The sequence below is a fragment of the Penicillium paradoxum genome (assembly GCF_028828445.1).
Source record: "Penicillium paradoxum strain IBT 22861 chromosome Unknown utg000005l_segment0_segment0, whole genome shotgun sequence".
Classification (NCBI taxonomy): Eukaryota; Fungi; Ascomycota; class Eurotiomycetes; order Eurotiales; family Aspergillaceae; genus Penicillium; species Penicillium paradoxum.
In genome coordinates, this window is record NW_026643183.1 from 2,731,539 (window position 1) to 2,741,538 (window position 10,000).

A 10,000-nucleotide genomic window follows, 5' to 3' on the forward strand; every position below is an offset into this window, starting at 1 on the left:
GATTAGTTTATATAGTAGATAGGGTATAAGGCTTTATCTCCTACTAGATCTTTCTCTCTTCTTTCCCTATCTTTGGTTTTCTCGTTATTATACTCGATTCTCTCGTAGGTCGACTAGTAGGTGATATAAATAAATATTTTATAGTATTTTATAAAGTATAATCTAAATCTTTATAGCGGATAAAGTAGTAAATAGAAATATTATAAACCTTCCGCTTAGCTAATATAGTTAGAAGACTAAAATAAGATAAAAAGATTAGATTTTAAAAAAAAGGAACTATTTATAAATATTAGTAATATCTTATCGATTTATTAGGGAAATATACCTAAAAAGAAAAAGGTAATATTTATAATAAGAGTCTTCTTTTAAAATAAGGGAAAATTATAAGTAGCTCGGTAACTATAGATTAATACTAAAAGGTTAGAGATTAACTTATAGATCTTATTCTTAATAATAGTCTAGATAGTAAGTCTATAGAAAAATTAAGATCTATTAACTCTATTCTATTCTATATAGTTAGGATAATCTTTTAGCTTTTTAAAAAATTAGGTAGACTATTTAATAATTAAAATTAGATCTATAGTATTATTAGTAATACTACTTAGAACTTATATAATTAAAATCTAATACTAATAAGAAAAGTAAATAAATCTATACTAAATTATATATCTATTACTTTTTTATATAATATTAGTAAGAGATAGATCTAATAGTCTCGGATTTATATTTAATTTTAAAAGATTTATTAGTAACCTACTTCTTCTTAACTATATATAAATAGATAACGTACTAATTTAGGTAATATTAGATAAGATAATTTTATTTTAGGTATATAAAAGAATTAGAGTTTCGAGTATAATAAGTAGTCCTAATAAGACTTATATAAAAAGAAGTCGATAGTAGATTAACGTTAAAAGGATTATAAATCTTAGATACTACTTTAGAAGTAACTAAAAAAGAAGAAAGTATAGACTAATCTATAGGCGGATTATTAATAAGATTTATACTATAATTATAACTATAACTATAACTATAATTATAACTACGATCTTATATTATAATAAAAAAAGATTTATATAGAAATAAATAAAATTTATAAAAAATAAAATAATAAGATAAGAAAGGATTATCTATAAAATATATAAAGAATTAAATATAAATATTAAATAATAATAAAATAATATAAAAAAAAAAGAATTATAGTTAGAAAATTAAAATAACTCTTTTTTTATTTTAAACTATCTTAATTATAAGGAAGGAACTATATATATAGTACTTTCTCTTTTTATTAAGAAGAATAAGTTATAAACCTTATATACTTATTTATCCTAAAAGTATTAAGTAAGATTATTTCTATAACTTCTCTAAATATAACTATAAAAGTATTAGAAATAGACTCTAAATATCTCTATTTTATAATAGTCTAGTAAGTATATCCTATATCCTTAAAAAGTAGACTTAAAAGTCTACCCTAATCTAACTAAGTTAAACTATAACTATTAAATATAATCTATATATCTACTTAATAACTATTTATAAATTTATTATAACTCGTCTAAAATAACTAGACTATTATTAGAAAGCGAATTATTAATAAAATAGTTATAAAATACTTATAATTTATATTTTCTTTATATTTATTAAATTCTAATATAAATAGTAACTAATAACCGCTATATTAAATATTTATATTAAATTATATAAACTTTTAACGATTTCTATATAGATCTACTTTAATAACTTTATATTATTATTTAGAAAAACTTTTAAAAATTTTAAAATAGTAGAAAAATCCTAAGTATCTTTTATTATATTAATAAATACTTATATAAGATAAGTATAGATTTATTATAATTAAAGTCTAAAAATATACTATATTATAAGTTTTTTTATTTATATAATATTATTTATAAAAGATAGATATAATTATATTATACTAATAAAAAATAAAGAAAACTTCTTTTTTAGTAATATTAAAAGATTTTAAATTAGAATATAAATAGTCTAGATATTAAACTAGTTTTAGTTCTAGTACTAGATCGCTAGTATTTTACCTATTAGCTACTACTATAGCTATACTAATAAGACTCTAAAAGATAAAGAAAAAAATAAACTTAATAGGAATACTTCTTACTTTATAACTTATACTTCCTTTTATTTAATCTAAAATCCTAAGACGGGTTTTATAGAGAATGTCACCTACTAGTCGACCTACGAGAGAATCGAGTATAATAACGAGAAAACCAAAGATAGGGAAAGAAGAGAGAAAGATCTGGTAGGAGACAAAGCCTTATACCCTATCTACTATGCAAACCAATCAAACCTACACATCCTAAATAGGTTTAGTAATATTGCTATCAAACAAGAGACAAAGGAAACTAGCAAACAATCTAGGAGATCGGAAGGTGTAAATAAGATATATGACGTAGATCGTTATATATTCCCCGCGAAAGAATACATCTAGTCCCTAGATGTTATCGAATAAAGACCGGAAATGAAAGTATCGTAATCGAAAGTACCCTTAACCTTAAGCTCTTTGATAGCGGTATCTATCTCGTCCTTATCCTTTTAAAGTTCATCCCTCTGTAGAACGCTGATATTAATACCGGAAATATCTATTTTATTAGTGTAGGTATTCGAAGAAGTTAACTAGAAATTGTATCCGGCGAGCTATGTTAAGGTAAGTGTTTGTCAAGGCAGTACTTATTGACTAGGTGAATAATGATACGAGAGGGATACGTAGTTAGAACGAAGGGTATTCGATTCTATATTGGTTGTAAGACTGAATCTTGCCTTCCCTTTTCCTATAGGTATCTTCCTTTTATGATTTAGGTTCCCCGCTTCTCGGGACCGGATTATATTAGTTCTATCCCGATATCGTAGGGTATTCGGAGGGGTCTCCTCCGTCTAAGAGAAAGGGAGCCTAAGGTAAAATAGTATAATAAAGAAATACCGTAATAACTATCCCCCCTTCTCTATAAAACCCGTTCCGGGGTTTTAGGTTAAATAAAGGGAAGTATAAGTTATAAGGTAAGAAGGGTTCTTATCGAGTTTATTCCTTTCTCTATTTTGTAGAGCCTCGTTAGTATAGCCGTAGTAGTAGCTAACGGGTGGGATACTAGCGATCTAGTACCGGAACTAGAACTAGTCTAGTGCCTAGACTACTTACGTTCTAACTTAAAGTCTTTTAATACTACCGAAGGGGAGGTTTTCTCTATCTCTTATCGGTATAATACGATCGCGTTTATCCTTTACGAGTAATATTATATAGATAAGAAGACTTATAATACGGTACGTTTTTAGGCTTTTATTATAATAGATCCGTACTTATCCTATATAGGTACCCGTTAGTATAATAAGGGATACTTAGGATTTTTCTACTATCTTAAAATTTTTAAAGGTTCTCTTAGATAATAAAATAGAGTTATCAGAGTAGATCTATACGGAAATCGCTAAGAGTTCGTATAATTTAGCCTAGGCGTTTAACGCGGCGGTTATTAGTTATTATTTATATTAGAATTTAGTAGGTACGAAGAAAATATAAGCTATAAGTATTTCGTAGCTATTTTATTAACGATTCGTCTTCTAATAATAGTCTAGCTATTTTAGGCGAATTATAATAAGTTTACGAACGGTCGTTAGGCCGATATATAGACTATACTTAATAGTCGTAGTTTAACTCTATTAGATCGGGGTAGACTTTTAAGTCTACTCCTTAGGGATATAGGATATACTTATTAGACTATTACGAAATAGAGGTATTTAGAGTCCGTTTCTAACACTTTTATAGTTATATTCGGGGAAGCTATAGGAACGATCCTATTTAATACTTTCGGGATTAATAAGTATAGGAGGTTCGTAACTTATTCTCCTTAATAAAAGGGAAGGTACTATATACGTAGTTCCTTCCTTATAATAAAGGTAGCCTAGAATAAAAGAGGAATTTATTTTAATTTTCTAACTATAATCTTTTCTTTCTTTACGTTATTTCGTTATTATTTATATATAGTTCCTTATATATTTCGTAGGTAATCCCCTTATATCTTATTATCTTATCTTTTATAAGTCCTATTTATTTCTATAGGAACCTTCCTTTATTATAGCGTGAGGTTATAGTCGCGGTTATAGTTATAGTCGTAGTTAGGGTCGTAGTATAATTCCTATTAATAACCTACCTATAGACTAGTCTATACTCTTTTCTCCTTTAGTTACTTCTAAGATAGTATTTAAGGTTTATAACTATTCTAATATAGATCCGCTATTAACTCCTTCTCGTATAGATCCTATTAGGACTACTTATCGTACTCGAAACTCTAGTTCTTCTATACGCCCGAAATAAAATCGTCCTATCCGATATTACTTAAATTAGTATATTACCTATTTATATATAGCTAAGAAGAAGTAGGTTACTAACGAACCCCTTAAGGTTAAGTATAAATCCGAGGCTATTAGTTCTATCTCTTACTAATATTATATAGAGAAACGATAGGTATATAACTTAGTATAGATTCGTTCGCCTTTCTTATTAGTATCGGACCCTAATCGTATAGGTTCCGAGTAGTATTATTAGTAACGCTATAGATCTAACCTTAATTATCGAATAGTCTACCCGATTTTTCGAAAAGCTAGAGGATCGCCCCGACTATATAGAATAGGATAGGGTTAATAGGTCCTAATTTTTCTATAGGCCTACTATCCGGGCTACCGTTAAGAGTAGGATCCGTAGATTAATCTCCGACTTTTCTACGTTAATCCGTAGTTATTAAGCTACTTATAGTTTCTCTCTATCTCGAAAGAAGACTCCTATCGTAAGTATTATCTTCTCCCTTTTAGGTATATTTCCCTAACGAATCGGTAGGATATCGCTAACGCTTATAAATAGTTCCTCTCTTCTCGAGGTCTAACCCTTTTACCTTACCTTAGTCTTTTAGCTATACTAGCCGAGCGGAAAGCCTATAACGTTTCTATTCGCTACTTTATCCGCTATAGGGATTTAGGATATACCTTATAGAACGCCGCGAAGTATTCGTTTATCGGGGATTTAATAATAGCGATTATTATAAGTAGTTAAGATACCGATATAAGCCCTATACTTTCCCTTAGTATCTAGGCTAGCTTTCCGATCGCACTAGATACGCTATAGGTTCGTTATATATTCGGTATAGTTTCCGGAATTATTCTATTTTCTCGTTTTTAAAGGTTATTTCTTCTATAATATCTCGGAGGTATTTCGATAGTAAAATAGGCTCGTTTCGATCTAGATTTATTATCTTCTTTTTATTAATAGGGTATTAAATTTAACTATATACTTTAAGCTTTCTTCTTCTTTTTCTTAAGTTTTCTAAAGGACTTAATAGCTTCTTTTATATTTCCTATATTTTCTTCTAGAATCTATTAGTTATATTTAGTAGGCTAACCCTTCTATTTTACTAAGAAGTATCTCTCCTTATTAAATAGCCTCTTATCTTTAATATTTTTAATTTCCTATTCGTCGGACTCTTCGAGTTCTAGTATTAGTAAGGTTTCGGACTTTTCTCTTTTCTATAGTTCTAAGAGAGAGATATAGAATATATTATATATCTTATTATATTAGTTTAGGAGACTTAACCGGTACGCCTAGGATCTAATAGGGTTTAGGACCCGTAACGGTCTAATATATTTTAGGGCTAGTTTCTTAGTATAGACTTTAAACTTTAGGTTTTTTATTAATAACCCTATTAAGTCGCCTTTTTTAAATACTATAGGTTTATAAACGGAGTTAAATCGTTTTATAGATAATTCGGAAGCTTTTCGCTATCGTTCCGTTATATCTTCCCGTAACTTTTTTAGAATCTCGATTCTTTTAGTTACGGCTAAGACCTCCTTTTTATACGTTTCGTCCTCGGAACGTATATAAAAGTTAGGCTTATAGCTTATAAGAGCTATAAATAGAGAGTAGCCTATAGTTATATTAGGTAAGTTATTATAGGCGTATTATACTATTAGTAGTAGTTTTAGCTATATAAGTTACTCTATATTAATAAAATATCTAAGATAATATTCTAGTATTTAATTTATACGCTCGGTTTAATTATCCGTTTAGGGGTAAAACGTAGTAGAAAGGCGTAGTTTTACCTTACTTTCGTAGTATAGTTAAGACTAAAATTTACTAGTAAATATAGGGCCTTAATTAGATATAATACCCTATAGGGGTCTATAGCGAAGTTCTACTTCTATATAGAAAAGCTCTACGAGCTCGGAGGCGTTAATTAATATAGAAACGGTAAAAAATAGAGCCTATTTTATTATCCTATTAATAATAATAAGGATACTATCTATTATATCGTTTTTATAAATTATAGGTAGTAATCCTATAATAAAATCTATCGATAATTTAGCGAAGGGTCGAGTAGGAATCGGTAGTATTCTAAGTACGCTATATAGCCGATACCTTAGAGCTACGTTTCCTTAATATACTATATATTTAGATACGTATTCCGCGACGTCTTAGTATATATTTTACTAGTAGAAATATCTTTATAGTAATATTAATATTCTATATTTACTAAAATATCCCGCTAGGGTATTATTATAATAAAGACTAAGGAGTTTTTTCCTTAAGTTCTCCCCCGCGGGGATATAGAGTCTTTCTTTATATCTTATAATACTATATAGATCGACGCCCTAACCTTTATTACCTAGTTTTAATTAGGAAATAGTAAGTTTTCGGCGGTATATCTTAGGATCGCTATCTTAGATTTTCTCGATTAGGTTTTAGAGGTCCGGTTATACTTCCTATATATATATAGATTAGTTTCGGTATATATACTTAACTATTTTATAGGGTATCTATTAGTCGCGACCTAACTCTTCCTATATAGCCTAATTAGCTACTTCTATACTAACTTTATCGCTATTTATACTAGTCCGTTCTAGATTAAATTAGGATTTACCGGTATATAAATCGCTAATATTTAGCGATTCGGCTATAGTAATACTCCGTTTCGGTAATATTCTAATAACGATTCTATTACGTAATAGTCTAAATAGATCTTCTACTAAGGCGTCCTTTAGTTTTAGATCTACTTTTCGGGATAATATATCTATAGGATTTATTTTTCCTAGTCTATATTTAATAAAAAAGTTATATAGGGATAGGAATATATACTATCTTACTTATCTTCTATTTAGCTTTAGCTACTTTATAAAAGTCTATAAATTTATATAATCGGATAGAACTTCTATAGGTCGGATACTTCCTTCTAAATAGTATCGCTAATATTTAAACGAGTAAATAATAGCGAATAGTTCTTAATCTAGGGTAAAATAGTTAAGTTTAGCCCTACTAAACTTTCGGGACTAAAAGGCTATAAAGTACTATTTCTTATCTTTATCCTTCTAGGATATAATCTCTCCTATACCTTTATTAGAAGTATTAGTTTCTAATTATATATCCCTTTCTAGGTTAAAATAGTATAGTAGTATTAGTAACTAAAACGCTATAATTAGATAGTAAAATATAAGTCTTTTATAGATATTAAGCTAGACTTATCTAGGTTTTCTTCTATTTTTTAACCCTTTTAGTAAGGAAGTTAATAAAAGTATAATCTACGAAAACTATAGTATAAACCGACGGTAAAAGTTATAGAATCCGATAAATACTTAGATATTATAATAACTTTTAGAGAGTTCCTAATTCCTAATAGATTCTACCCTTCGGGGGTCTATAGAGACGCCCTTTAAACCTACTATAAATCCTAGGAACTCTACCTCTTCTTAATAGAATATATACTTTAAGGCCTTTATATATAGGCTAGCTCTCCTAAGGTTTTCGAGAACTTTTCGGAGATATTTCGTATAAGATTCTTTTATTAGAGAAAATACTAATACGTCGTTAAGATATACTATATAGATTATATTAAGGTAGTCTCTTAGTACGTCGTAGATATAACTTTAGAATATAGTAGGGGTATTAGTTAGTCTAAACGGTATAACTATATACTTATAGTACCCGTATCGAGTACGAAACGTAGTCTTTTACTTATCTCCTTCCTTAATACGAATTCGGTAATACGTATCTTAGATATCGACTTTACTAAACTATTTAGCTCCCGCTAATCGGTCTAGAATTTCTAAGATAAGTAATAATAGGTACCGGTTTTTAACTAAGATTTTATTTAGCCCCTAGTAGTCTACGTAAAGACGTAATCCGCTATCCTTTTTTAGAACGAAGAGGATCGGTACTCCTACGGGACTTTTAGATAGTCGGATTCGTCCGTTTTCTAGATTCTTATCGATATACTCCCGAAGTTCTTTTAGTTCCTTTTAGGATAAGAGGTAGATTAGTCTATAAGGAGGGTTTTCTCCCGGTAATATATCGATAGTATAGTCTATAACCTTATTTAAGGGAAGGGTTTATACGTTTTTCGTAGAGAAGACGTTATAGAATCCCTATAGTTCCGAAGGTAAGTTAGGAGATTCTTCTATATCCCTATCCTCTTTATATAGGAGCTATACTTCTTTAGGTATTTTTACTATAGTATAGATATATACGCGGTTCCTATACTCTTTTATAAACTAGTATAGTATTATAGCTTTATAGTTTAGGGTATTAAACTACTATTTTCGATTTAGTAGAGAGAGATTAATTTTTTAGTCGACTAAGGTTATTATTAATAGTAGTACTAGACTACCCGAAATCCTTAGATCTCTATCGATAGTAACGTAGGGTTATATAAACGTTCTAATAATTCCTCTACTATCTATAATAGTTATAGGGACGTTCTATACCCTATATATAGTTATTTCTTTATATCCTATTACTTTAATAATAGGAGGTATAAGTTTCGCTTTTTAAAGTTTTTAAGTTTTTACGAACTTATAACTAACGAGGTCGACTTCTATATAATTATCTAGATTTATATAGGTTTTAATTTTTCCTATTAAGATCGGAGTATAGAAGCGTATCGTCGTTCCGATCTAAGGGGTCGGAGTAAGGGAATCTACTCCGACCCGCTCTCGTTTCCCTACTATTTTATCGAGGATCCTTTTATTTTTACTAGTTACACTTTTATTTTCTTTATTAGGGAGTCGTTTAGATATTTATTTAAAAGGTGATTCTTACTTTAATAGGTATAATAGGTAAGTTTCTTTCCTATCTTTTTATTAATAGGGTTTCCGCGCCTTTTCGACCTTAAGTCCTTTAGATTTCTTTTTTTAGAGGAGTTTTCGTTTTTATTATATTTTTCGAATTTTCTCTTTTTCTTTTTTATATCTAGGTCTCCCTATCCCGATTTAGTCGCTTTTTATTTAGGTTTTGTCTTCTAGTTTTAAAGCTCCTAAAATTTTAATATAATAGAGACTATCTCCCCCTAAGTTTTTAGAAGAGTTAGGTTATATTTATAGATATAGGCTTAAAGTCTATAATTAAGTTTTAAGAAAAAGGTAAGGGCTCTTTATTCCTCGCTTTACTTTAGGAAATGTTTTTCTAAGAGATTTAACTTATAGTAAAAGTCTCTCGGGTCTTAATCGTTTCGCTAGATTATCCTTTATATTTAATTAGTAATAGTAGCTTATATATTTATAGAATTTTTTATTAAAGATAGAGTCTATTCCTTAAGGTAAGCCTACGAATCCTATACGATTCGGCTTAGAGTCGAAGGTATTTTATTTAGGTAGTTATACTAAAGTCGTTAGTAGTTTCTATTTATATAGGATAGGGTACTAAGGATCTTTTATTTTTCGGTACTATATTTTTTACTCGCTCCTTCGAATTCTAGGCGTAGTCCGAGTAACTAGTCTTCTCTTTCTTAGATCGAGAATTCTTCTATAAAGTTAGAGTTCTTAAAACGGATTTCCTAACTACGTAGGTTTAGTAAATTACTACGAATCCGGCTATAGTATATTAGTATTTCGGCTACTCTTTCGAGCTATTCGATCCTTATTATAAGGGCTTAGAAGGTTTCTTTCTTAAGTATTACTTAAGAATTATTCTTATTTCGCTAAGGATTCGGGGTAGTTT